The sequence below is a fragment of the Phyllostomus hastatus genome, unplaced genomic scaffold (genome assembly GCF_019186645.2).
Source record: "Phyllostomus hastatus isolate PE091 unplaced genomic scaffold, TTU_PhHast_1.1 phas_contig_80, whole genome shotgun sequence".
NCBI classification, from domain to species: Eukaryota; Metazoa; Chordata; class Mammalia; order Chiroptera; family Phyllostomidae; genus Phyllostomus; species Phyllostomus hastatus.
This window is the reverse complement of record NW_025333960.1, coordinates 12,515,051-12,539,912: the sequence shown is the minus strand read 5'-3', so window position 1 is coordinate 12,539,912 and position 24,862 is coordinate 12,515,051.

The following is a 24,862-nucleotide window of genomic DNA, read 5'->3' as shown; positions in this document are numbered from 1 at the left end:
CACATCCCTTTCTTTCCCTTCATTTTTGGCATGATATTTGGAACCCAACTTAACAAGAACTCTCACAATCAGAATATCTGTCAGGGAGCTGTGTATGTAAGATCATAGGCACAAATGAAGTATAGTATAAAAAGTAAGAAAAACTAGATACTTAGTACTATTAAATCTTTGGGTCCAAATTGATTTCTTTATGCCTATTTAGCAACAAGTTGTCAATGGAATATATAAGTAGAAACTTCACTATATGGAAAATAGTTAATTAGTCCAATAAACTAGGGACTGAGGGGTCGGTGCTCGGCAAAACACTGGTTCCCTTGGCCACTAATCTAGTTTACAAAGAGCTGCCCAGTGGAGCCTTTTTTATATTTTTGTTACTCTACCTGTCATTTATCATCAATTGTCAATGTCAACAGCATTAGACAATTAAGCAGCAAGATTAAGAGTAAAGAAACCCATCCAGCTTCAGTAAAGGAAAATATGTCAAAGCAGATTTTTCCTTCTTAATGTGACTGAAGGCTCCATTTTCCTGATGTTGAAAAAAGGAAGGACAGTGATCAATGAATTTGATTAATATATGAGAAAATCTAATGATCAATGAGTAATTAATTTTGTAGTTTTTTAAAGAAATTATCTTGAAACAATAGTATGAATGCACTCTTCAAGGTATATTTGTAAAACATGAGCTTAGGGATTTTGGCAATACTCATTTTGAGCAAAAATGCCAAGAAAAAAATATTGACCATGAAGCTTCCATTTGAAATAGACCACTCAGTGTTTTAGAGATAACCAGTTCTACTGAACTCTACCTTTTTAAAGTTTGATATTCTTGGCTAACTTTATTAAGGTATCTTCAGGTCCTTAAGTGGACTTTCTAAGTGGACTGTAAACTAATTGTGATTATCTAAATAGTTAAGCTATTCAGCAGAGGTAGGTCAGAGTTTCCATGTTGACTCAGTGCTTGTAGCCCCAAACCTCCACAGGCCCTATTGTGGAAGATAAATGAGAAGTGCTGTTCACCTATCTGTCCTTGCTTTCCACAGAGTGAACTTTAAATCAAAATTTTAGCTTTGTGCCACTTGAGAGAGTAATGAGAAGGGCTTTCAGGTGGAAGGAGAGCTGTGATTACAGTTTGTGAAGGGCTGCAAACAGATACTAGGCAAATGTGTTGTTGTTGGTTATTTTTCAAATGGTGTTGGAGATTTAGAATAGACCACGTTAGCTGGGACAGAGAAAGGCAGTGTGATAGAACAGGTGTGTCCAGAAAGTATCCAGCCATGTCTTATTTAAAAATACACCTATGTAGAGTATTTTATTTCAAAGTCTTTAAAATATGTATTGTAAAGATATAAGTAAAACTTTTCAGGGGTTCATGTGAAACTTAATTAGGTCAGGTAGATGATTAGTGGTTTCTTCATGAACCAAGGCAACAGGTAAGCTGAGAAGCAGGCTGTGTGCCCCATACACAGTGTGTGTGGTCCAAAAGTGCCCCGTAGCAGTAGTGTGTGGGCTGAAACCCATGCAGTCTGCAGTGGGCCATACCACATGCCAGGAAGGAAGGGGTGTCAGTGTGCTGTTTGACCACCCAGGAGGTACAATTCAATAAATGCATGGCACATGCAGGTAGAGGCCTAGCTGAGAAACCCCTGTTATCAAAGAAAAAGAAGGCACCCCATTCAAAATGAAATGGAAGGAATATCAAAACCATCTCAATCCCATGTGGGTTTATGAAATTCACTGGATAATTATTCATTCATAAAGACTTTGGGTGCCTCCTGAGGGCCAGGCATTCGACTGGGTGCTTGGGAGAGCACTCAGTCCTTCCTACTGCAGGCAGCAGAGGGTAGGAAGGGAAGTCACGTGAACAAAAGGAGTGATGCCATATAATTCGCACTGTAACAAAGTTTATGGAAGATGCTAGCCCAGAGCCCAGAGGAGTGAGACACTCAACAGCACATTTAGGGGTGGGCGGAGAAAAGATAAGTCTTCTTTACAGTGCTGTTCTTTGAGTCTTCAAGAATCACATGAATGATAGTTCAGGATCCTGCTCCCAGCAATCCTGTTGCTCTTGTAGTTCTTTATTCATTTTTCTTTGGGTGTTCCCCCTGCACTACAGGGACCAAACCCCCAACTAATGAACTTCTACAGCCTATCAAGCCCCATCAAAGGGTATCTGTTGTAGGGCTCAACCCTCTAATGCAGCCTAAGTGAGAGATGAGCTATTTGGTCAGATGAGTCTATCCTAATGTATTAATAATGGGCAATTGCATTTTGTCCATTGTGTCTGGGGGAGCAACATGTATTTTAATGGGCCCTCAAACCCCTAACCTAGGAGATTCACTAAATGCAGGGATGGCAAGCTGAAAGGGAAGTGTTTGGTAGCAATTGGTTCTCTGGGATCATCTTAGATCATAGCACACAGGCAGATGCTTCCTCAATCAAACAAAGTTATGAAAAGTTTATACCAAGCCAGAAAAAAAGTTACAGTTTAGAACTACAGAGCACATTGCTTCTCAGCTTTTTGGCTAAGATCGAGTGTAAAAACCACAGAGCTCATGCATTCATTAGCATACTTTTTTGATTACTCAAAAGAATCACTGAGAAGGTCTTTGATGTATCAAATACTAAGCCTTGATGTAGCAAATGCTGTATGCCTGGAGGGGTTAGTTCTGATTAGAAAATTCTAGTCTCTGGTCTCTCTCTAGCCTTCAACGACCTGTGCATACTTTCATTAATAGACAAGTGGCAGTAGGCCTCTTTGGGAAAGGCAGCAGTATCCGTAGTGGCACACTGGATGGGTACCCATCCTGCTACCCAAAGACAGCTTAGTTCCCATCCTGCCAAGGGGGTAAGGGGGTGGCAGGCAGGAGGATTGCTGTTCTTGGGCATGTTGTTCACAATATTATGACTGGGTGTCTTCATGAATTCCTTAAGGATGAGCACTCCTTTCTGAGTCCTGGGGATCTTAATGAGCTTTTGGTAGCTCATCTCCCAGGAAGGAAAGACCATCCAGCAACCTTCAGATATCTAATGGTTCTCCTTTTGCACAGGTCTTTCACCAGGACTATTTTGGTGTTGGAACAGATCAAAACTAAAGCAGAAGGACTTTTGCAAGGTAAACTTCTTCATGTGATATTATGGGGTGGGCCACTTTCCCAGCTGAGCAGTATGTGTTAAGGCATCTGGAGGAAGACAGCAGATGGTGGGTGGGACTGCGGGTGGGCCCCTACAGTTGGGCCCAGCCCCTGGCACTGAGCTGTCAAGGGCATCAAGTTGGTGTGGGTTCATCTCTGATCTTAATCACTCTGTTTAAATGTCTTTTGGTGGTCGTGCCCTTATGTAACATTCATTCTGGAGAAAAAGACCTCCTTATAGGGAACAGAAGGGAGCTGTCAGTTTCCATAGTGTTTTGGAGAAGTGTTTTCTGACACTGCTGACTGTATCTTTATGCTCCTCGCTCCTCCCCTCCCCTTCTCTCCTCTTCCTTTCTCTTTTTGTGGAACTCACTGTAGGTCATGGTCATCTGTCAGAGCCTCCATCCATGCAGAAAGAAAAGCTGGAGAAATCCCAGCTTTTGGTCACTTTCTGGAAGGCTTGCTGTCTGTCCATGGGCCTCTGGAGAACCACTTAGCTAAGGAAGAAGGGCTTTTGCTAGTTGGGTGCAGTAACTCAAATTTTACTCTCCCAGAGCTGCTTACTATTTTGAGAGTGAGCAATTGAGCAATGCTGGGCTTTATGGCTCACCAGATGAACCTGGAATGTGTCATTTGTTCTCTCTAAAATAGCCCCCTGCCCCACAGAGAGGGGAAGCGATTTTTTCCCTTATTGGTGAACATCAGGGTAGGTTTGTGCTACTAATGCCCCAGGGAGCAGCTATGTTGGAATGGATTAAAACAGTCTTCAGAAGTAAGTTCGAGCTCTGCTTGGTACCTTGGACTCATCAACTGGATGGGGGAAAACACAACCCAAACCCTCTTAGAGGACTGCAATCAATTACTCCCCAGGAAGTCATGGGCAAGTATCACTTATCAGCTGTCCACCCACCTCTTATATCTCCAGAAGGCTTATTCTCAGGACAGGCCGTGGCTCCAAAGCACATAAAGAACATTTGCTTTTGTTGGCCTCAGTTCACACTGACTAGAACACCTTCCCAGGCTGAGCTCTGGGTTCTGAGATGGGCAGTCACAGGGCTGTAAGGAGAGAGAAGGTGATGCATCATCATTACAGGAGTATTAATGTATTTCTTCTTGCCCCTAAAGCATCAGCAACAAAACTTAGGCTAAGCCGAGTGGGTACAGCACAAAGAGGAGAGGGGACGTGATGGCTCAAGTACAGTTTCTGCCGGCTTGTTTCCAGAAAACATATGCCTGAGCTACAGATTCAGAACGTGATGTCGAAGGGACTGTCTATGCCTTCACCTCCTTAGCACTGAAGGACATACTCAAGAGCAAGAGATGCCATGTGGAGTTTTCCACTCATGTTTTGTCTTCAAAATAATTAAAGATCATTTCTCTTGGCCCTTCCTTCAGCATCTCTCCTCACAAGTTAATCCTCACATTTACCTCTTTAGTTATGTGTATATTAGGTTGCCCCTTAGAAAAAAATCTTCTAATTTTTGGTTTCCCAACCCAAGAGATTAAAATTTCATAGTGGGATTAAAACTTCATATTATAACAGGAAGTTATATTTCCACTTTTCCACACTGATCCTCAAATGGTCACTCTTGGGACCAGTCAGGCAGAGCTCCCAGGAGGCCCATTAGGAGGATTTACTTTTCCCAGGGGGACCAGTAAATGCAGCAGGAGGGTTTGTTGAACCAGGTTCTCAATATCTTTACCCCAAATGATCAGGTGTGTCCAAGGCTTAGATTCCAGTATTTTTTATTTGAATTTTCTTCTTAGAGTTGACAATGTTGGTATCTCCAAAGTCTTCTCATTCATGAGAAACTTCACAATGAAGTTCACCTTACACCTGCCCCCACACCACTAAGGAATACCTGACTGCCACAGATGGAATCAATCAATCCCATGAATTGTCCAAAACCAAAAGCAACTGGAAAGAGCCAGCCAATGAGTGCCCCAGCCCTCAGTGCCCGACTGCTGCTCTTCCCCGCTCTGAAGTGCAATGGGGGGTAGTCTCACATGTTGTGGAACCGTGTTTATAGCTGTGTTCCACTATTGCTTTATTTATATGGTACCAAGGCTTATATCTGCATACTCCTGCGTTCAGTGGATGTGATCAGTAGGATATGGGTATGAATTCATCTCCACCATTTTCTGGCATTCTTGAGCAAACTCCTTATACTTTCTGAGTCTCGTTCCCTTCCCCTGTCATAAAGGTTGTTGTGGAGATTAAATTAGAACATTTCTAAAATGCTCAACAGGCTCCTGACTCACAGCATCTGCCCAGTGCATGAACTTGAGGATTATGATGTTAACACTTTTCAGCTGTGGGAAGAGAGCCACACCTGCCTCCCCCAAAGTGCTGAGTGATGGGAATATGCCCAGGGTGCAGGGTGACGTGGCTGACGTCCAGGAGCTGGGTCCAGACCTCAGGCCAATAGCCCTGTTCTTTCCTCTGAGCCTCAAAAGGTACCCAGTGCAAATTCCATTAACAAAGTCATGGAAAATGTTAAAAAGCCTTTTTGAAATTGTTATGGAGTAAAATAAAGGTTCCTTTAAAAAAATTCTTGTGCAACCAAATCATGACCCAGTCATCTCAAAAATTCTCTAGACCTTGTTGAAGATGGTCAGCAGCCAGAGGAACTGGGTTGTGCCTTAGGCCCTGTGGCTGCATTCCTAGGTGCAAGGAACCTGGGCCCTAAGCTCCTTGACCTCTCCAGGAGCTGTTTGTTGCCTTTGTGGAGGTCATAAAGGTACTAGCATACTCAGAGCTGCAGCTATCTCTGCATAAATTGTGCTCTGAGGCTCTAAGAATGAAAACTGCTACTGAAGGTGCTCCTTTAAAAACAGAATAGAGCTTCAGTGCTAACAGCCCCTTTCTGGCTTGTTCATAGCTTACCCTAATGGTAACTCAGAGCAGGCAAACAACAGGAGTTATTCTAACTTACCTTAGAGCAAACCCCTGGTTCTCCACCAACTGTTTGAGCCTGGGATGCTGAAAGAAATAGAGGGGCCCAGGCCCCACCTGGCCTGCTCAAATGCAATGCTCAGGTTGGATCCTTAGGTAGTTTCAGGTGAGCAGCCCAAACTGGGAACCACAGGGTAAGTAGTGATAATGTCCCATTTTCAGCATGACAGTGGGCTATTTCTACACCAAACAAATAGAGAATTGCTCCACTTTTCATTGTTGTCTCCTCGGGAGCAAGTCAAGAACAATTACAACAGCTCAGAACCTGGCCATCATATCCTGGGTGATGAATGTATTCCTGGCTCTTTTACTTGGTGAAACTCTGTAGTGAGTACATCCCTAGTGACGGTGGGGTCCCAACCTCAGCTACCCCTGGTGTAAACAGCATAAATATCCAGAGAAGGTGCAGAGCTCAACAGAGTTTAATGGGCTTGCAGCACCTGTGAACTCACAGGTGTGCCTGTATCACTTCAAAACCACCTGCCTAAATGAACAGCTGCCAAGTTAGACCTGCACATTGGGATAAACCTACAATCGCTTTCTTTTCCATAGCCGATATGTCCTTTGTGATAGTTTGTTCTATTCGGGCTAGCACTAGGAGACTCTTAGCAGCTCCTGTTTCTGCCATGTCAGTTTGCCTAGGAGATTGGGTGAGCCAGTCAAAATTTGTCTTTAATGACCAGATAATTCAGATAAGCAAATATAATTGTATAGAAATCATTATCTTCTGAAAGTGGCTCTTAGATGGAAATGTTCTTATTAAGGACCTATAAAACACTTAGCTGAAGTGTAAATGAGATTTCACCTGAGATTTTTAGTGACCAGTGACCTTTTCTGATCTATAGCCCATGCCAAGATAATCTCTTCAATTTGAGCATTTGGCCCAGCAGGTCATTATTACTTCTTCAAATCCATGGAATCATAGTATGTGGGATTTCAAATCATCCTGGTTCGGTGCCCTAGTTCTACCCCAAGGAAGTAAAATCTCCAAGGATTTGTCAATGATTAAAACACAAGTGCATAAGCATATGCACATCTTCTCTTCTGTCTGACTCCTACAGGAGTGCTTTTTTCTATGACACTGTGATACTTCCAATCTGATGTCTGAACCTAATGAAATGATAATACTTGTCATCATTGTGTATTCACCAGAATGAAGTAGGATGGCTCTGATAACAAAATCTCTCAAATCTCAGGGTCTTGAACCACCAAGGTTTATTTTTCAATCACCTGCCAAATGAACAGCAGACAGCTCGCTCCAAAACTGAGGCTGCTGGAGGTGCCACCATGTGGACATGGAGGGTTTGCCATAACTCTGGGATCTCACACTTTCTAGGTGTCTCCCTCAAAGTGACACTCATCCCTTCTGCTCTCATCCCAATGGGAAGAACTGTCCATGGGCCCTGAACCTAAGTGGCCTAGGATTCATGGTCTTCTGTGTGCTGAGGAGGGGAGGAGATGCTGATGTGGGTGAGCACTAAGGTCTGCTGTGTTTAACAAGCATCTGGGGCACCAGCGCTGTGCCCTGTACTGTGCTAGTCACTGAGACTATTCAGAGAAGGCCCGATGCTGGAGGATGTATAAACTGTGGGGAACAGAGGGTTCAGAAAGGGAAAAGCGGTTGGACTTGTAACCAGATCAGTTACAACATGACAGATGCCATAATCGAAGTATTACTACAGTGTATTACTAGAGTACTATTGACTTCAACGTGGGAAAAATGGTGGGGAATTGAGAAAAGTTAATAAAGTAGATGACATTTGGGTGGGACTTGAATAAATAGTGCATTTTCCTTATGGACACATTGCAGTCTCATTTGAAATAATTTCTTTGCCTTTGTGAATGTTCTATTGAGGCTAGTTTTAGTTCTGGAAGCTTCTTCACTAAGGTCCAACATTCTCTGCTTATTCAATGCAAGCAATGGACTTCAACTTCCTAAGAATACATGAGCACAGTTGTCTCATCAAAATGAGCTGGAATCATGTGGCTCAGAAGGAGCTGGCCAGAGACCAGCAGATGTACATGGAGAGTGTGCTAAGTGGCCACATTTTTAACATAAAATCAGAACAGGAGGACTTACAGGAGCATTGTTTTTAAAAAGGCCATTGGGAAGATCCTATTTAGATGCCATAATTTTGGACTTTCTGAGAAAGTCCAGAAGTTTGTAGCAATATAGGAATAGAATATTTTAAGTAAAATGATCCCAGAAAATCTAAGATTTGTTGACAGAAGCAATAAATACAGCCAGGGACTTAAACAACATCCATTTACTAAAGACTTTCCCATTCAGGACAGCTAACACAGCGATTACTTCATGTTCCCCTTCCTTCAGGAATAAGGAACATTTCTTTCTCTTGTTGTCTTAGTGAGAACCTCCACCCAAATTCAGAAGAGTGATGGTTTCAGTAAAAATTGTTATTACAACTAATAAGAATCTGTTACACCTGGGCACGCATCGACTCATACGCAAACCACCCTTGCTTGTGGAAAACACCACAAGAGTATCTTTATTTTACAAACTGAACTATAATAGCTACTGGTCATGTGCACCATCGAGGGGTGGAATTGGGATTGGGACGCTAGACAGTCCTACTTTGGAAATGGAATTCTTAATCATTCTAGCACACCTGTTTCATAAAGTGGTTTAACTTCTGGAAAAGGTGAATGACAATGCCTCCTCTCCAATTAAAAAGATAAATAAAAGGCCGAGAGACTGGTTATAAAATTACTAGACTGCAAATATTTTCTTTGCAGCTCTCTAAATCTATGGGTCTCATCTTTGTTTAAAATGATTCCTTGCACTATCTAGGCAATTTTAAACATCTCCTTTGCTCTGCAAGGGCTAGGGCTAAATGGGTTCAGATTGGTGATGGGCACAATTTGTTTGAAGTCCTTATGGCACACGGGCTGGTAAACCTGCACCAGGTAACAGCCCTTTCCACCTCTTACAGGGAAGGAAGGCAAAAGAGAAAGGGTGCTGGTGGCCTTTGATAAGATTGTGAAGTAGATCACCTTGTTTTTGTCCCCAACCTCCTTGTAGCCAATTTCTAATGACTATTTTAAAATGCCTGCTCCTATGAACCTGAAGTCAAAATCTATCCATCTGTTCTACCTCTCCTTTGAACTCTGAAATAGCTACATGTAATAAGTGGCTACTTATCACCTTTGCAGGATAATGTTTTTTAAGCTACTTACAGTTCTCTAAGAAGCCACCAGTGACCTGTTGCTGGTAGAAACTTCAGATTGGTTAGAAAGGAGGCGTTTTTTTACTGAGAAACTTTTATTATACCTTTTCTTATCTACATCTTTAAAATGCTGGCCTTTGGGATAGAATTTCTGGTTTTGAACCTGGAGGCACATTCTGCTGCCCCCATCCTTGCACTTGCAAATGCTGCGGACTCTGTTTCTGGGTGCTATGAAACAGGTGCCTGTGCAGCCAACGTGCTGATTCTCCTGGCAGGGCCTCTGCGGCCAACTGTGCACACCACAGCATGGCCTGGGTTTCCCCATGATCCAGTTTCCCGAGAAAAAACACAGAGCTGCTCAGAGGTGCCATCTGAAGAAGAGGTTGCCAAGAAACAACAAGACTCTTATTAGCAGAGGTCCCTGAATTGATGCTGATCTTGTGGGAGGCTAAGGGCAATGATATGTAAGGGAGTGGGAAGCAAGGATGCAGAAACGAGGTGCCTAGCATGTGATACAGAATGAGGGGGAAATCTGCTTTCTCCACATGTTACAGGATGAGGATATCTGAATCAGAGGGCATGTGTTATAACAAAGTCATTTTATGTGGCACTATTGATGCTAAATAGAGCACTTTTGACTTGTCAGTGTGCATAATCAGGGGGTCCCGTTTCAATGCCTTTGGCTATTCAATTGCTAATTGTGTTGCCTTTGCCTAGACAGTTGGAATAAAGGCGATCATACAGCCCTGCACCCCATTGCAGTAACCACAAATTACTTGTTTACCCAGAGTCATGGAGAGAGCTTTTCATGGAATGAGTGTAGACGTCACAGGCAGCTTCAAATCCCACCTGACAATCGTCAAGCTATCCAGAGCAGCTTATTGCAGAATAATGATAATCATGTTGATTGAATCATTATGACTGAGCTCCTTTTCAGCTGCTTTCATTTATTCTTTTGAGCATTACAGAATGGGCAACACCATAGAAAAAGAGTGCCAGGAAGATCTATGCTTTGAGATGCTGTTCCAAACAGTACTGAGTTTCTGGAACTGTTAGCTCTCTAAAGCCTTGTCCCATCCTCCCTAAACCTAGGAGCATAAATGGCTAAGAATAAAGATGAAATGTGGGATCATAGAAGAGTTCTCTGGCTCTTGTGAAAATAAAACTCTGACCTCTGTCTCAGCAGCAGCAGGCTTCAAGCAGCAGAACCCAATGTCATGCCTGGCCTATAAGCATTTTCTATATGATAGAATGTAATAAATATTTTTTGAATGAAGATTTCTAAAGCCATATGCCTCTTTAAAATGGATTCACCAACTTGTCCAGGTTTGTACAGGACTATATCCTGGAACACATTCAGTTTGGGGCAAACTGGGATGGTTGGACCTCTTCCTTCGAGGATCCAGTAGGTTCCATGGTCCGGATTTCTTGTCACAGCAGTATTTTCCCGTGAGTTATCTCCTAATCAGAATGGCTCCAGGGCACACACTTAGCTGAGGGGAGGGGTGGGAGAATAGTTGGAGGGTGAGATAAGGGGTACGGAGTGCAGGAAGATTAATGTCATATTAGAGTCCAACTGCAGAGCTTCTTTCTTTTACACCATAAATATTGTATGATGTGCTGATGTAACCTTTACTGCAGCATGACATGGGATTTGGCTGTTTTTATGGCTCGTGTTTAAAAGTAAGAAACAAGTCTGATTAGATTACATTCTTGCCCCACATACCCCTGCCCTTCACATTTCCAAGAGTGCTTCTTTATTTCTGTAATCAGTCTAACTCAGACACCAAAATATGAAGATCACAACCTAGAAAATGTATGAAACATATTATACTTATTCTTTGGAAAATTATTTATAATCTAAAGTATTGACTTTGATAAGCACTGCAAAGAAAAGAAAGAGTTGAGACTTGAAAATTCTGTCTCCTTTAAAAAGAAGTATTACTATCTGTATGTGGTAAAAATGCATTGAAGTTCGGTTGTGGTTGCATAGGAAAATGGATGGCTTTTTAATGACTTTAGTTTGTCGCAATTGCAGATAGCTAAATATAGTCGACTAAGAGGCAAATGGAGCTTTAAGGAACAGAATTCAGTCTATTAGTTTTCTCCTTCTGGTTTACCCCAGTCAGTAATTTAATTATTTGTGAAACTTTTAAACCCAGTTGCTTCCCATGGAATTTATCCAAATTAGAGGGTGTTTGGTGTGACACTCATTTTATATTTTGGCCCTGATCCAGCGATCATCAACTTGGCATCATCCATGGTCATAAAGATCTAACTCCATTTGAAATGCCTATCAGTGTCTAATGTCTTTCAATACATCCATTTTAAAGATTCCAGACATTTATCCTGCTTGTTATGTGGAAGTGCAGGAGAATCAGGTTCAAATTGGGGGAATTTTTTTTGGTATTTTTAGCCCTTTATATGAATGTATTAAATGGGAATTTAAAAATTCAACTGTGATGAGTAGGGCTAAGCATTTAAAGGATGCAGTATAAATAACATCAGAGGGTGAACCCTCGTAAATCAGTAAGTCTGGTGTTAAAAATCAGTCTAGAATATTCCTCTAGCTATTAGATGCCATCTACTGGCTGTGACTGTTGTTAGACACAAATGCCATCCTTTCAACAAGAGGCAGAATGGTCAGGTCGCCAATCACTAAAATTCAAATAGCGTTAAGTGGCATTCATGGAGCTATTTTGTGCAAATCAATCACTGGAAAAGCATAGCTATATTTTTAAATGCAGAGTGCATTTAGAAAAAAAAGCTGCTGTGAACTTAAAGCCTTGTTTAGATTTTTCTTGTAAAAAGTTAAAAAATAAAACCATTTATTTTGGTTTCCCAGGAATATCTGTGACTGGACCATCTGACTGCTATGGATTCTACAACCTTTCTTCTTTCTAGATGTATTACCATGTACAGGCACCTGGATATAACTCTTTTGTTGTGGTACCTTCATATATTTTGCAAAATCAGTCAGATCCTGTTCTTCATATAGATTGTGGCAGTGTGCCAACTAAGGTGGCTCACATGCTATTGATTAACACACACAAGCTCTGTCTGCATTTCTATATTTAAGAATGATTCATACTGATAACTATTATGAGGAAAGTTAAATATATATGCACCTCACACTTGTAAATTCTAGCATTGGAGCATGGGGGCTATACTTCTGCTCTGGGTAGGAATAATAAGGTACATGCTTAATAAAAGAATTAAAGTTTCCTGGGTTTCTTAAGTTAAAGGGAACAATACATATAGGAAATTCTGCTAATGTTTTAGAACAAGAGGCTGCTAAACTACAGCTTGCAAACCAGATCCAATCAGTGTCCTGTTTTCATAATTAAATTTTATTGGCACACAGCCATGCCCATTTGTTCATACATTGCCTACGGCTCCTTGTGCACTGCAAGGTGAACTGAATTGTTGAGACAGATACCATACGGCCCTAAAACCCTAAGATATTTACTATTGGGTTCTTTACGTAAAATTTGCTGGCTCCTGCTCTAGGAAATGAATACTTTATTTCATTAGGGCTCTGTCGTATTTGAAGCTCTAGATCAGCACTTTCACTTCAGTTAGCACCAACTTTGCAGCAGCCAGTGCTTGCTCCGGGAGACCACCCACCAGGAGAAGGACACAGGGACACAGGAGCCACTTCTCTTTGCAGGTTGCACAGGCAGCCCCCCTGCCAGGTCAGCCCAGGCTGGCCTGCCCTTGGGCTCCCAGCGGAGTCCATGGAGGCTTTGTTCCCAAAAAGAGCAGAGGGGCCTTCTCTTTCACCTTTTAGTTTCCAGTTGCTGAAATATATGTAGGAGTGATGGTAATAAAATTGAACTTAATATTTATTGAGCTAGAATTCCCAGAGAGGGTGTGGAAGCACATGTTTTGTGATAGGCAGGTCAGGTGTCAGCAGCTTCGATTGCGCATAGTGTGACCACTTACAAAAAACTTTATGTGGTCCAAGAATAGGAAGAGCCAAAAAGGGAAGAAGTAAGAAATATATGGAAAGCAAAAGCCCATTTATCTTTTAAAAAATATGTGAATAAAAGAAAAGAAAAGCAAATAGGCCAATTGACAAGGATTTGAGAAAGTGATATTTTCATGTACTACTGTGGTGTGAGAAAAGTTTGAGGATGACTCTTAATCAAATGTGATTTTTCAAATGCCACATGTATTGATATACTCAAGACCCTCCTTTGTGTTAAAATTACCTATTTTGGTGATAACAATGGAAAAAGGTAGAATTTATATAATTTCTTTCTACATACTTTTACCATAGAAAATGTTCTATGGGAGAGAGAGAGAGCATGTACTATTATTTATTTCTATTTTTGATGGGGAGAAAAAGAAGTTTCAGAACAGAACATGTCAGAACTGAACTGTTTGGATGACAGCAAACTGTTTACTGACTGCATGATATTGGGGTAAATTATCTCTTAGGCTAAAAATTCTCTACGTCTCAAGTTCTTTCAGCTGTAAAATGAAATCAACCCGGCTCTTGAGGTCTTGCGAGGGCTCCGTGAGATGGTGTCTGCAGGAGATCCTGCTCAGTGAAACGTGAGCTGTGGGGAGGGGCTACTCTGGGTGCAGGGAAGAGTCACCAGAGCAGGCCTGAGGCCCTGGTCCTTGGAAAGGCTTGTTGGCAAGATCAGCCCTTGGCTCATATCCAGGAACTTGCCTGGTAAACAGTTCCTGACAATGACAGCGATCATCTGTTTTCCTTCCAGGTATCTGAAATTTTGGTTTGTATGAAGCAAAGGGTACTTACGTGACCAGCTCCCAATAAAAACCTTAGGCTTTTCTAACTAGCACTTTGCATTCTCTGACCTCCCTAGGCAGAATATCACACACTCATTGCTGGAGAAAGAAGCATACTCAAGTGCATCCCATCATTGGAGGGAGAGGGGTGGATGCCTGCTGAGGATTCCTCCTGACTCTGCTGTCTTTTCTCTGATGATCTGGCTGTAAATCACTACAAGTTACTTCAGCCTCGAGTAAAACTATGTGCTCATTCCCCTCTGTCCTACTAGTGACTCCGCAAACATGCGGTGGCCTTAGGGATCCCTGACACATTCTGTTCAGTTTCTTTATATTTTAGTGCTAATTTGATTAGGCTAGCCCAGTAGTTCCTATAATATACAGTAATTAGAATCACCTGGGAAATTACACGCACCCCTCCCCCCAACCCCAAAAGCTTGAGCCCTGCCTCAGAAAAATGAAATCAGGATTTCTGTTGTGTGAGACTCAGTTATGTTCCTTTATAACAGTTTATGTCTTTGTGGAAATCCTCCTTCTTTTAGGCGTGCTGTTCACTGTTTCCACTGGTTTCTTTGTTGTCTTTTTTCTTTTTAATATTATGTTGAAATCATTTCAGATCTACAGAAATGTTCACAGAACAATGCAGAGAGAACCTGCAAAACCCTTCACCTGCCTTCTCTAGTGTTCACATCTTCACAAACAGAGCATAATCAAAACTAAGGCATCAACATCAGCACATTACTGCCACTAAACTACAGACCTTGTTTGATTTCGCCAGGTTTGTTCAGGAATCTTTTTTTTTTCTGTTTCAAGATCAACCTAGAATTTCACCTTGTATTTAATTGTCATGTCACCTTTGTTTCCCCAATCCATGACAGTTCCTCAGTCTTTCCTTGTCTTTTAAGACCTTGACACTTTTGAAGGGTATGGGGTTTTGTAGATAATCCCTCAATTTCGGTTTGTCATATTTTTTCTCATTAGATTGAGGCTATGCATTGTTAGCAAACACTACAGAAGTGACGAGCTTCCTCAGTGCATTGCACCCAGAGGGACACAGTGTTGACATGTCTTATATAGCTGGTGATCTGATCTTAACCTTGATCACTTGGTGTAGGTGGTGTCTTCTGGGTTTCTCCACTGTGACGATATTATTTTTTTCATTGTATGAGGGTAATAAATTCCTTGGGGAAAAACAATGAGACTGTGCAAATATCCTATTTTCCCTCTAACACTTAGGCACTAATTTTTGCAACCATTGGTGGATCTTGCCTATAACAATTCTAACTGTAGTGTTCTAAGGGTAATTTTCTTTTACTCATCTTTTTCTACATCTATTCATTGAAATTCTGTAAGAAAGAGCTGTCTCTTCTCCTCCATTTATTTTTTCAATTATTTATTATATCAGTATGAACTCAATATTTATTTTGCTCTATCTAATACTATTAGATTATAATCTAATACTATTTTTTATTTGGGGGCTCAAATTGTTCCAGCTTTGGCCATCAGGGACTTTTGACATATCCCCATCCTCTTTTGAGTACTTCCCTCCGGTTTTGTCTGGTATTTCCCTGCCCTACCTCCAGAATCAGTCTGTTTTGCAAGGAGCCCTGGTTCCTCTTGTTGGAGGATGGAGTTTCACAACCGAGTTCTGGGCTCTGAGTGCACTGCCACTGCTGTGGTGCATTGTCTGCAGTCCCTCTCAAGAGGCAGAGTTTGGACACAGATGTGTGTGTACTAACGCAAGCCTACACACCTCTCTCTGTTTATTTCCATATCCATCTGTCAAATACACATTAACACACACACACATCTTACTTGTGCCTCCAATCCCCATCGAACACCTGGTGGTTTACTCCTACAGTCTTCCTTTCTTAACCTGTAATGTTTTTCTCTGAAAGTGAGAAACCTGACTCTCATCATATATTTTCTTATTTGTTCAAACATAGTGCGGATATGAAGTTGAGGACTTTGTGGTTGACCCTGTGCAAAGCAAACGGAGTTCACAATTTTGCACAGTGCTTTGTGTCTCTGCACTTTCTTCAGACTTACTGTAAAGCCCCTATCTGGCCAGTCCAACATCTGGGCCACCTGGGTCGGCTTCTATTGACTTTTTCCTATTTTTGACTATGTGTCACATTTTTTGCCCTTTTGTGTGTCTTATCATATTGGCTTTTATTTGATTACTTTTTAAAAAGTTTGGGACAGAAATAAATAACATTTTCTCCATAAAAGGCATGTTCCTCACTTGGATTGGGCTGCTGGAGTGAGGGGAGGGTGCTGATTCAGTCTGATCTTGAGTTGAGCTGGGTCTGAACTCTATTACAGCAGCTTTCGTTTGACTCAGTTCACCACCATTCAAATGCTTTAGAGCAGGACCAGGGCTTGTGCTTCTGGAGGGCCTAGAACACAAACTCTGGTGACATGCTGGGAGCTCCTCTACTTGACAATAGAACCACCAGCTCTTGGGATTGTAAGAGACTTTTCTCCACCTTCTCTCTCAACTGCTAGCTGCTCTGGATCCCTGGGGGTGTTTTGCTTCCTGGCCCTGCCCCTGCCACAAACTGTCTCTACCTCAGGAGAGCTCTCCTGCCCTGGCACCCAGCACCACCTCAGACTCTGTGGGGGCTTCAAATGACTTGGAAGAGCTTCTCTCAGCTTCCCGGCTCTCCCATCTCCTTCAATGAGCAACTGCCTTGCACTTGTGGGAGGCAATTTATGTCTTAGGGGATTGGCTCTCCAGCTCTTTGGTGCTGCCATACCCTTTGGACATACTCCCTATGGCCCTTCAAAGATGACAGAACAATGGCCTTTCAAAGATGTTCACATCCAAGTCCCCAGAAGCTGCGAATATGTTAGGTTCCACGAAAATGGAAATTAAAGTTGAATATGGAATTCAGTTTGCCTGTCAGGTGACCTTAAGAAAGGGAGCTTATTCTGTATTAGCTGGCCAAACCCAGTGTCAACAGCACAAGTGTCCTTAAAAGTGTAAGAGGGTGGCAGAGGAGCAGAGTCAGAGGAGATATGATGATGGGAGCAGAGGCAGAGAGAGAGAATGTCACTGGCCTTGAAGATGAAGGAGGGTGCCACCAGCCAAGGAAAGAAGCAGCCACAAGAAGCTGGAAAGGGCAAGGAAATGGACTATCTCCTAGAGCTTCCAGAGGAAAACCCAGCCCTGCCAGCATCTTCCTTTTACCTCAGTTAGACTGTGTCAGACTTCTGACCTACAGAACCATACAATAGAAAATTTGTGTTCTTCTAAGCTAATAACTTTGTGGTAATTTGTTACTGCAGCAGCAGGAGGTAGGTACACAAGGAGGTAGGTGACCCTAGTTTTCAATGAGGACCCATGAAACCAAGTTGCAGGTGGGTGGAAGTCTTGTTCTATGGTCACAACTCTTAGGATTCAGATTATGTAAAAAACCTGCCCACCTGTGGTTATTAAAAATTCATTAATTTGCATCTATTGATGGCTAGTGATGCTGAGCATCCTTTCATATGTCTATGGGCCCTCTGTATGTCCTCCTCGGACAAGTGTCTGTTCAGATCCTTTGCCCATTTATTCATTGGATTGGTTGTCTTCCTGATGTTGAGTCATATGAGTTCTTTATATATTTTTGAGATCAAACCCCTGTCCAAGGTAACATTGGCAAATATGCTTTCCCATATGGTTGGTTCCCTTTCCATTCTGATGTTTTCTTTAGCTGTACAGCAGCTTTTTAATTTGATGTAGTCCCACTTGTTTAGTCTTTCCTTTACTTCCATTGCCCTATACACAATATTTCTTTTATCTTGTATGTTTTTCAATAAATGTTTATCTTTCATCATGGCTGGATACCTTCTGGACAGACCTCAATATTTTAAATTGTTAATTACTGAGTGTCTTACTATTTAAGGAAAAGGGCCAGTCAAGTTCAGAAACCAAAAGTCTTCAGTAAATTAGTGAATTATTATAGCTTTCAGGAAGTTAGACTAACATAGAAGATTCTTAAACCAAATGTCAAAGAGCAAAGTACTTAGGCATTGAATCAAGGTCATTGACACAGAGAGTATTTAAATTTGGTTGTCTTGTTCATAAGCCAGCTGTCCTCTAAGGTATTTCACCCTTCAAAGGCCTACTCTTTAGTTTTACATGTCCTCCTTATTCTTCAGGCATTTCCCAAACTGTCTCATATTTGCCAAACCCTCAAAGCATTCAAAGCTGGTGTTGACAATGATCCTATAACTTCCAGGTGGACCACATATTGGGTGGGCCAGTTCATGTTCTCCCAGTTGGAAACAGTCATGGAAAGTCAGATTATTCTCTGAAGGTGGCTTGGCAAGCAGGAATCAGAACACCAGCATATCTCCATGATTGAGCTGTGATCGTGTGATGCAGTGGCTCCCTCTGTCTGCCTTCCAGAGGATGTGAAATGGCCTGTGCGCTTGTTAAAGCAATTTGACCCCTGGTTACTGTTAGAAAGAAACCGAAATCTGTGCTATGTAGTCCCCCATCTCTTCTCTTTTCTTTCTTTTCCTCCTCCTCCCTTTCCCCCTCCCACTCCTCTTCTCCTTCTTCTCCTTCTCTCTCATATTCCAAGATGACTTTGGATGTTCTGTCAGTCTTTCAGGCTAGAATATAAGGTTTCCTTTTCTTTTAATCACATTTATTTACAAAACTACAGTGACTTTTACCCCAGAGTTTTAATTTTTATTTTTATTTATTCTTTTAAATATAGGTTATTGATTATGCTATTACAGTTGTCCCATTTCCCCCCTTTATTCCCCTCCACCCTGCACACCCCTTCCCACCTGCATTCCCTCCCTTTAGTTGATGTCCATGGGTCATACATACAAGTTCTTTGGCTTCTCCATTTCCTACACAGTTCTTAACCTCCCCCTGTCTATTTTCTACCTCCCATTTATGCTACTTATTCTCTGTACCTTTTCCCCCTTCTCCCCTTCTCATTGACCTACTGATAACCCTCCATGTGATCCCCATTTTTGTGATTTTGTTCCTGTTCTAGTTGTTTGCTTACTTTGTTTTGTTTTGTAGGTTCGGTTGTTAATAGCTGTGAGTTTGTTGTCATTTTACTGTTCATATTTTTTATCTTCTTTTTCTTAGATAAGTCCCTTTAGCATTTCATATAATAAGGGCTGGGTGATGATGAACTCCTTTAACTGGACCTTATCTGGGAAGCACTTTATGTGTCCTTCCATTCTAAATGAAAGCTTTGCTGGATAGAGTAATCTTGGATGTAGGTCCTTGCCTTTCATGACTTGGAATACTTCTTTCCAGCCCCTTCTTGCCTGTAAGATTTCTTTTGAGAAATCAGCTGATAGACTAATGGGAACTTCTTTGTAGGTAACTGTCTCCTTTACTCTTGCTGCTTTTAAGATTCTCTCCTCATCTTTAATCTTGGGTAATGTAATTATGATGTGCCTTGGTTTGTTCCTTCTTGGGTCCAACTTCTTTGGGACTCTCTGAGCTTCCTGGACTTCCTAGACTTCCTGATAGTCTATTTCCTTTGCCATATTGCGGAAGTTCTCCTTTTTTTTCAGATAGTCTTCAATTTCTTGCTCTTCTTCTCCTTCTGGCACCCCTATGATTTGGATGTTGGAACCTTTAAAGATGTCCTGGAGGTTCCTAAGTCTCTACTCATTATTTTGAATTCTTGTTTCTTCATTCTGTTCTGGATGAATGTTTCCCTATTCCTTCTGCTTCAAACTGTTGATTTGAGTTCTGGTGTCCTTTCCATCACTGTTGGTTCCCTATAGATTTTTTTTTAAATTTCACATAATACAACCTTCATTGTTGCCTGGGTCTTTTTTATGCTGTTGAATTTCTTCTATAAAGCACTTAACGTTTTGTGGGTTACTTCTAGGAGCCTAACTTCCTAGGTGTGAATTTCTCAAGGTTTATTTTTAGTAAAACAGTATTGGAGTAGAAGAGAGTATCACTCTCACCTGGTAGCCTCTGTAACAATACTTGTTCAATAATAATATGGTAAAGTACTAGCAGCTAAGAGCTATTGAGTGCTTGCTTGTGTGCCAGATACAAAGCCACATGTTTCATATGTGGTATCTCATTCAACCCTAAAAGCAAACCTATGTGGCCCAGGAACTATAATTACTGCCCACCAGTTTACAGATGCAGAAACAGGTTTAGCAGTCTTGTCACCCACATTTTTAAATGTTATAAGGCTGTGGTGGATATTGATTCCATTACTCCAAAATTTCAGAGCCAGGCATTTTTTAAGTGGTTGACATGATACAGTCTGAGTGGTTGGATAAAATGTAATTTCTGTAGTAACTTAAAGGTTCAGGTTGAACTTATACTTCTGTTTCAGGACTAACCCTGTTATATTTGATTTTTATTGTATATGTTTTTATATTTCAGGGGCGTAATTTAGATTATGGCATACCCAACTACATGAAACAAAGAAAGCTTTTTACAACAAAAAACTGTTTTGTTTCAAAAGCTACTGTATATGATAGTTTGATGGATTCTTTGAGTGTAAGGACCCTGCTTCTAGGAAATGTCTACTGCTCAAGCAGATAGGCCCTCAGTGAGAGTATATTCAGAGGGCTCTCAACCAAGAACCATGACAACATAGCCCGTTATAGATTTTTATTCCCCTCTGTTCGCCACTCAGCATCTACTCGTTAGATCAATGGTTCAGAGAGCGTGTAGCCACTAGGCAAGGTCCATGACAAGTTTCCACATGTTCCTGCTTTCCTATCAGAATACATGTATGTACTTGGGAATGTCTCAGAACATTTGACACTAAAGTCCTGTGTTCAGGCCCCAGGTTTTGCTTGGAGAATGCCCAGAGTCCATGATTGTGAGCTACATCCTAGCTTTCCATTGCTAGAAGAAATTTTCATATTCTTCTCCAGTTTTAAGTTGTATGTTTTTGTGTCATGTTGGAATTCCTTTGACATTTCTCTTGCAGTGAGATCATTTGCAAGCCATTTAAAACCACTCAGACTTCTGGATAATGGCTCACATTTTAGTGTTCTTCTTTTATTAATGTTGATATATAACTGTGATTCTCAATGGCAAAGAACATGGCAATGTCTAGAGATATTCTTGTTGTCACAACATAGAGGACAGGAGCAGTGCTGGCATCCAGCGTGTAGAAGCCAAGGGCACTACTGGACATCCCACACTGCACACTGTGCACCCCTCCAAACAAAGAAGTGTTTGACTCAAATGTTAGTAGTGTTGAGGTCAAGAATCCTTGGTTTAGGGAAAGCACTTCTGAAAACATTAAGTTTTTCCTACTCAGGCTTCATTTTACTCTGTCTACATGGAGATTTTTATCATGTTTAATGTTCTTATTAATTAAATGATGTTTGCCTACTTTTTCATTAACATCAAATGACTTTTTCTTCATTCCACGGCTATAAAATGATTTGTTTAGATCTTTATAAAGAACACAATGACCGTTTCTTTGGGGCAGAGATCTTCAGTAAAATTGGTCTGTGCTCCAGCCACAAGGAGCAGTAGGAATCTGATACTAGCTTTGTGAGCATTTCATATATCCAGCTCCCAGAAGCATGAAGCCAGATCACAGAAAAGCAACAAAGACAGCTCACTTGGAAGATATAAAAGATATGCCAAAGCACCCCTCAATTCAGTCCCAGAGATGTCATTACGCACTACAGCTGTATTTCCTGTGTAGCAGGGGATGATTAAGAGTCAAATGAAAATAGTGCTACAGTTGAGATTGAAAAGAAGGTAATTCTTGAGTGATGTGTTAGTTTCAAATGAGATCTTTGCTATTTGATGGAGAGACTTTGCTCTAAGCCAATACCTGAACTTCTGCCAGTTCAACCAAATGCAGTGAAGGAAGAAGATGAGGGATTAGAGAAAGCAAAGCTGGCAGATGGCAATTTGTGAAGAGCTGAATCAACATAAATTATATCTCATCATGGAGAAGAGAAAAGCAAGGATGTGTTCCCATGCTTGCGCATGACTGAGATGGTGAGCATGCCAAAGCACAACCAGCAAACCACTGGGCATCTCCGGATGCATGTATGAAGGTTAAGAGTTGCCCTTTTTTTGTTGGAAAGCCATCTGGAATAAAGTCATGAGTATAAATCTATTTGAAACAGTACAGTAAATAAAGTTGATGAACATTTGCAATATCTGAAGGCATTAATCATAGACTACCGAAAAACAGAAGGAAAAAGTTGCCGATAACTAGATATGACTAATATGTCTATACTGATATAACTATCTATATAACAAGATACTTGTACGAAAAGACTCACCAGTTCTAAATCCACCCACTTAAAATATGTGAATTAAATGTAAATGTTATTTTCTGAGGTTGGCAAGAGTTCATTTAAACCATACATAAAATGTTCAACTAATGAATTTTTTAACCTTGTAGCTTTGAAGTATGCTTCTTAGAGATTATGTAATTAAATATGAATGTTAACATTCTACAATTTCTTAACTGTCATAGGAAATAGAGAAGTCAAACTATGAGCTTAATCTATTATAATAACATACAATGTAAAGTAAAATTACATAGATATGAATATACTTATGAAGAACTTGAAGGCATGGTAATTATAGCTTTGGGGGTAAAATGAGCTGTGAATTCAAATATGACAAATATCAGGTGCATGTGAATTAAAACTATTTAAACAAAATTTCTGAGTGTAGATTTTTCATTGCTTCTAAAATCTGTTGTTTTCTTTAGTGTGTTGAAGCTTACAAACCAGAATCCCAGTCAGAGTATCTAGACCAGCAGATGGCAGTAACAGGAAACCGAACAGTGCCTGAGATTTTTTTGAATTATAAAAGGAAAAAACTCCAAAGTGAATGTAAGATAGGGTAAAAAATCAATATTTCCACTACATATGTAAAAGCAAAGGCACAGATTTTGGAAAATGCAATATAAAACTTATATATCCTACTTTTCCTCCCATTTTTGAATTATTATTTATTGAACAAATTAGTCTTAAAAATCCTGAAGACTGTCTCTAATTCACAGATATGTTGTGTCAAGCTTCCATTAAAACAATTATTTAGAGATGGTCTCACAGCAATTGTTTGAAGTGGAAAAGCAGCAGGTGGCTAACTGCTCCTAAGACAGCAGCAGCATCTTCATGGGCTGCCTTTTGCAAGGCACAGTCTGTGTGGTTCACAGAGAGTTTGGTTGCCCTCCTGTACACTTCCCCTGTTGGAGGGTTTTGTATAGGACAAACACTTGCTAAGACAGAAAACAATTTAATATTTAATAAAGTCATCCTCTGATGATGTTTCATGGCAGATGTGCTCTACTTAGTAGAATGTCAGAAAGAAAATGTAGAGGCAAACACATTAAAAATTATCAGGCATTCTCATAGCCTCTCCCTACAGGTGCCTCTGAAGGGTAATTACCTCGTGCACAAGATAAAAATAAAATGGGGAAAAACATTTTTGTATAAAAGTACAAGAAATGATTTTCCTCTTGGCAGGAATAACAAGCTCTAGATACATTAGTCTTTGCTACTTCCAGTTTTTCTTTTTTCCCCTTTTTTTTCCCAGATGCGTTCTCCTTTACATACAGGACTTACAGAGGAACAATAAGAGTCTTTAATAATTCATGCCTGAGAGGAGTGAAAATAGAAGGGCACATCTTATTATGCGCACATCAAATGGATTACTTATTCTAGCACCTAGAAAACAGTCCAAAGCAGCCTAGTTCTTTCTGAAAAGGCACGTCCCTTTTTTTCCTGTCTCAGAAATTTCTGATTTCCGAGGGCCTAAGAGTCTTGGACAAGAACCCCATTCAATTCCTAACGGTTGGCACTCCTTTGGAATTTAAGCCCTAGAGCTACATAGATTTTGTCAGCTAGCAAGTGGAGAAAGGGAGGGGAAGAAAGGAAGGAAATAGGCCTGACGAGTCCAAGGGGCACTTTCCCTGCGCGCTAAGTGTGTTGTTTTGATGTGAACTGTCAGAGGCTGTCGCCCCAGGAGCCGCGTGTGAGCGGATCCAGAGAGCCCTGCCGGACAACTTTCAAGTGTGAGCAGCTTCCTGTCTACCAAGTTCTGTCATTCGAATCTGAGATGGCAGCTGTGTCAAACAAGTTTGCATTATGTAGACCTAATTCCAATGTGGAAAATGCTGATTCAGAAACCTACATACCTCAGCCACAATCAATTGTATTTGTCAGTTTCTGGGGGAGAGAGTATCCGCTCCAGGAAATCCAGTGCAGAACAACATACTTTATTTAAAGAACAGAACAAACATCTAGACATAATAATAAAACTTCAGAATACCAAAAAGAGAAGATTTTTTAAAAGCCAGAGAAAAAATACAAAACTAAAACCTGCAAAGAACTGGCTATTAGATTCATTCTGATTTCTCAAGCACAGCAACAGAAGTGAGAAGACAGTGAAATATTGAATTTGAAGTGGTCAGAACTGACCACCTGGAATTCTATACACAGAGAAAAAAATGTTCAAGGGTAAAGGCAAAATAAAAAAAACAAACCAAACTAATGGTTTCCCAGCTTCACTAGTCAAAACCCTTGCTAAAAGAAATACTTTTTCTAAAAATGCACTTATGCAGATTTTTACAATTCTGGCCATACATTGTTTATAACAGAAACATAAAAATGCAAAGATTGACAGAGAATAAGAAAATACATACCAGATATTTATCAACCAAAAATATAAATTTTAACTAAATATGCCAGAATAGAGTTGACATTGCTAGTGAATATCTAAAAACACTTCAACCAAAAAACATTAATAGTGGTAAAGATTCACATCAAGCTGGTAAGTTATATTCATCAGGAAGATATAAAATGTCAAAACTGTAACAGCAGAATTTAATTTTTTATAAATA